Source organism: Oncorhynchus clarkii, chromosome 32, assembly GCF_045791955.1.
Source record: "Oncorhynchus clarkii lewisi isolate Uvic-CL-2024 chromosome 32, UVic_Ocla_1.0, whole genome shotgun sequence".
NCBI classification, from domain to species: Eukaryota; Metazoa; Chordata; class Actinopteri; order Salmoniformes; family Salmonidae; genus Oncorhynchus; species Oncorhynchus clarkii.
This window is the reverse complement of record NC_092178.1, coordinates 5,095,858-5,101,298: the sequence shown is the minus strand read 5'-3', so window position 1 is coordinate 5,101,298 and position 5,441 is coordinate 5,095,858.

The window sequence follows — 5,441 nt, the reverse complement described above, 5'->3', positions numbered from 1 at the left end:
TGTTTTGGCCCCTCCAGGACCCGGGATTGAATAGCCCTGCTGTAGAGTTTTAAGCCTTATTTGCATATTTCACAGGGTGGCTTTTGAGTGAATTCTAGGTACCATTACCACCCATAACTTTGTTTTCTAGTGACAGAGACATTGTTTGTTTTTTTGTTGCATTCTTTCATTTTCAGTCCTGTAGCCTTCACCAGGTGAGATTCAAAGTGAATATGTCATTTTTCATTATTTTAAACCCTAATAACAGTGGCCTGAAACTCATCGTTTACAGGCCACATTAAGCCTGCAAATCACATAATGCTGGCTTGCGAGATGATGTGTAATTCCTATTGTAATCCAGCCAGACTGGAGATATTCAACATGTAGAGGTTTTTATTCACCCACAACCTGCATTCAGAATGACTGCCAGTGTTGACAAGACAAATATGAGACTACCTTAAACATATAATCTGGGACATCAATTTCAGTAACGGGTGCAATAAGTCCAAGTAACAGATTGGAATTGTTTAGAAAAATGCTTTTATTTATATTTAACTACCATAAGATTGATGAATCAATGATTGTATATGCATAGATATTGAAACAAACAATTTCAAAAATCTAACTGCAATAGAGAATGCTGGGAAATATGATAATGATGGGAGTGGTTTTGGTTCAACTCTGGTTATTAACACCAACACTGGGGGGTTATTTTACACCACTGACTGTTCATTTAACTCTTTAGGGTGTTAATTTAACTCTTCATTCAACACTATAAGTGTTACACTGAGAAGAAAAAAATGAACATTTAGTTTGTTGTGTGCTGGTATGAAAGGGACACAGCTGCAGGCTTCCATACATTTTCAAGAACCTTGTAGAATTCTGAAGAACCATTTGATGCCATGGCAAGAACCCCACACTTCACTGAAAGGTTCTTTAATCGGGTAAGAGCCCTCCAGGGAACCTGAAGAGCTGAGGAAGAACCATTTGATGCCATGTCAAGAACCCCACACTTCACTCAAAGGTTCTTTAATCGGGTAAGAGCCCTCCAGGGAACCTGAAGAGCTGAGGAAGAACCATTTTTAAGAACCTTCATCTTTTTCAGCATTAAAGAAAGAGTACTCTTCAGCCAACATTGTCTTTGCAAAGAAGGGTCTGAACCTTTATCTATGCAAATTAGGAGTGTGTAAATAGCTCTGCTTGACGTATTTAATCTTGAATTAATTAATTAATTGAGAACAAATGATATCTTACGATAAGGACCTTATTTGTATTTATATGGGACTATAATGGTTGTGCTGCAGATACATGTGGATGCTTGTGTGTAGTGTCTACTGTAGGGTCTACTGTAGGGTCTACTGTAGTGTCTACTGTAGGGTCTACTGTAGTGTCTACTGTAGTGTCTACTGTAGTGTCTACTGTAGGGTCTAATGTAGTGTCTACTGTAGGGTCTACTGTAGGGTCTACTGTAGTGTCTACTGTAGTGTCTACTGTAGGGTCTACTGTAGTGTCTACTGTAGGGTCTACTGTAGTGTCTACTGTAGGGTCTACTGTAGGGTCTACTGTAGTGTCTACTGTAGGGTCTACTGTAGTGTCTACTGTAGGGTCTACTGTAGGGTCTAATGTAGTGTCTACTGTAAGGTCTACTGTAGGGTCTAATGTAGTGTCTACTGTAAGGTCTACTGTAGGGTCTACTGTAGGGTCTACTGTAGGGTCTACTGTAGTGTCTACTGTAGGGTCTACTGTAGGGTCTACTGTAGGGTCTACTGTAGTGTCTACTGTAGGGTCTGTCTACTGTAGGGTCTACTGTAGTGTCTACTGTAGGGTCTACTGTAGTGTCTACTGTAGGGTCTACTGTAGTGTCTACTGTAGGGTCTACTGTAGTGTCTACTGTAGGGTCTACTGTAGTGTCTACTGTAGGGTCTACTGTAGTATCTACTGTAGGGTCTACTGTAGTGTCTACTGTAGGGTCTACTGTAGTGTCTACTGTAGGGTCTACTGTAGGGTCTACTGTAGGGTCTACTGTAGGGTCTACTGTAGTGTCTACTGTAGGGTCTACTGTAGGGTCTACTGTAGGGTCTACTGTAGTGTCTACTGTAGTATCTACTGTAGGGTCTACTGTAGTGTCTACTGTAGGGTCTACTGTAGTGTCTACTGTAGGGTCTAATGTAGTGTCTACTGTAGGGTCTACTGTAGGGTCTACTGTAGGGTCTACTGTAGTGTCTACTGTAGGGTCTACTGTAGTGTCTACTGTAGTATCTACTGTAGGGTCTACTGTAGGGTCTACTGTAGGGTCTACTGTAGTGTCTACTGTAGGGTCTAATGTAGTGTCTACTGTAGGGTCTACTGTAGGGTCTACTGTAGGGTCTACTGTAGTGTCTACTGTAGGGTCTACTGTAGTGTCTACTGTAGTATCTACTGTAGGGTCTACTGTAGTGTCTACTGTAGGGTCTACTGTAGTGTCTACTGTAGGGTCTAATGTAGTGTCTACTGTAGGGTCTACTGTAGTGTCTGTCTACTGTAGTGTCTGTCTACTGTAGGGTCTACTGTAGTGTCTACTGTAGGGTCTAATGTAGTGTCTACTGTAGGGTCTAATGTAGTGTCTACTGTAGGGTCTAATGTAGTGTCTACTGTAGGGTCTACTGTAGTGTCTACTGTAGTGTCTACTGTAGTGTCTACTGTAGGGTCTACTGTAGTGTCTACTGTAGGGTCTACTGTAGTGTCTACTGTAGGGTCTACTGTAGTATCTACTGTAGGGTCTACTGTAGTGTCTACTGTAGGGTCTAATGTAGTGTCTACTGTAGGGTCTACTGTAGTGTCTACTGTAGTGTCTACTGTAGTGTCTACTGTAGGGTCTACTGTAGTGTCTACTGTAGGGTCTACTGTAGTGTCTACTGTAGGGTCTACTGTAGTGTCTACTGTAGTGTCTACTGTAGTGTCTACTGTAGGGTCTACTGTAGGGTCTACTGTAGGGTCTACTGTAAGGTCTACTGTAGGGTCTACTGTAGTGTCTACTGTAGTGTCTACTGTAAGGTCTACTGTAGGTTCTACTGTAGTGTCTACTGTAGGGTCTAATGTAGTGTCTACTGTAGTGTCTACTGTAGGGTCTACTGTAGTGTCTACTGTAGGGTCTAATGTAGTGTCTACTGTAGTGTCTACTGTAGGGTCTACTGTATGGTCTACTGTAAGGTCTACTGTAGGGTCTACTGTAGTGTCTACTGTAGTGTCTACTGTAAGGTCTACTGTAGGTTCTACTGTAGTGTCTACTGTAGGGTCTAATGTAGTGTCTACTGTAGTGTCTACTGTAGGGTCTACTGTAGTGTCTACTGTAGGGTCTAATGTAGTGTCTACTGTAGTGTCTACTGTAGGGTCTACTGTAGTGTCTACTGTAGGGTCTACTGTAGGGTCTACTGTAGTGTCTACTGTAGGGTCTACTGTAGGGTCTACTGTAGTGTCTACTGTAGGGTCTACTGTAGGGTCTACTGTAAGGTCTACTGTAGGGTCTATTGTAGTGTCTACTGTAGTGTCTACTGTAGGGTCTAATGTAGGGTCTAATGTAGTGTCTACTGTAGTGTCTACTGTAGGGTCTACTGTAGTGTCTGTCTACTGTAGTGTCTGTCTACTGTAGGGTCTCATGTAGGGTCTAATGTAGGGTCTAATGTAGTGTCTACTGTAGTGTCTACTGTAGGGTCTACTGTAGTGTCTACTGTAGTGTCTACTGTAGTGTCTACTGTAGGGTCTAATGTAGTGTCTACTGTAGTGTCTACTGTAGGGTCTACTGTAGTGTCTACTGTAGGGTCTAATGTAGTGTCTACTGTAGTGTCTACTGTAGGGTCTACTGTAGTGTCTACTGTAGGGTCTACTGTAGGGTCTACTGTAGTGTCTACTGTAGGGTCTACTGTAGGGTCTACTGTAGTGTCTACTGTAGGGTCTACTGTAGGGTCTACTGTAAGGTCTACTGTAGGGTCTATTGTAGTGTCTACTGTAGTGTCTACTGTAGGGTCTAATGTAGGGTCTAATGTAGTGTCTACTGTAGTGTCTACTGTAGGGTCTACTGTAGTGTCTGTCTACTGTAGTGTCTGTCTACTGTAGGGTCTCATGTAGGGTCTAATGTAGGGTCTAATGTAGTGTCTACTGTAGTGTCTACTGTAGGGTCTACTGTAGTGTCTACTGTAGGATCTACTGTAGTGTCTGTCTACTGTAGTGTCTGTCTACTGTAGGGTCTACTGTAGGGTCTACTGTAGTGTCTACTGTAGGGTCTACTGTAGTGTCTGTCTACTGTAGTGTCTGTCTACTGTAGGGTCTACTGTAGTGTCTACTGTAGGGTCTAATGTAGTGTCTACTGTAGGGTCTACTGTAGGGTCTAATGTAGTGTCTACTGTAGTGTCTACTGTAGGGTCTACTGTAGTGTCTACTGTAGTGTCTACTGTAGGGTCTACTGTAGGGTCTAATGTAGTGTCTACTGTAGTGTCTACTGTAGGGTCTACTGTAGTGTCTACTGTAGGGTCTACTGTAGTGTCTACTGTAGGGTCTACTGTAGGGTCTACTGTAGTGTCTACTGTAAGGTCTACTGTAGGGTCTACTGTAGGGTCTACTGTAGTGTCTACTGCAGAGTAGGACTGTTGATGCTCTGGTCTACTGTAGAGTAGGACTGTTGATGCTCTGGTCTACTGTAGAGTATGAATGTTGATGCTCTGGTCTACTGTAGAGTAGGACTGTTGATGCTCTGGTCTACTGTAGAGTAGGACTGTTGATGCTCTGGTCTACTGTAGACTAGGACTGTTGATGCTCTGGTCTACTGTAGAGTAGGACTGTTGATGCTCTGGTCTACTGTAGACTAGGACTGTTGATGCTCTGGTCTACTGTAGAGTAGGACTGTTGATTGCTCTGGTCTACTGTAGAGTAGGACTGTTGATTGCTCTGGTCTACTACAGAGTAGGACTGTTGATTGCTCTGGTCTACTACAGAGTAGGACTGTTGATTGCTGATTGCTATGTACAATCATTTTTGTCTTTTAGCCATAATATGTACATTATACATTGTGTGAATTATAGTGTGTTTATGGGCTATTTTATAAAACAATCGGATATTGAACTGTAGCCATTGATGAAGTATGTGAATGTTACACTAGCATGATATAAATTCAATAACACACATTGTTTCATCTCTCTCGATATAAAGTGAAATTCAACCAGCTTTTACCAAAATGAGTAGGTGATGGTCTGTTTATTATTTGTCTAATTGAGAAATGTGAGTTAAAATAAAATAACAAGTAAATCGAAGTTTCAAAATGCATCCACGTATTGTTCATCTGTTTATCGTTCACGTGTCTGTAATCATTTGAAAGCTTCGCCATTGATACTTTGAAAGACAGATCATTATTCTACGGAACTGAGAGACAACAGCTCCGCCCTGGAGGCGGGGAATATGCAAATATACAACCAATCAAACGTACACTTCCT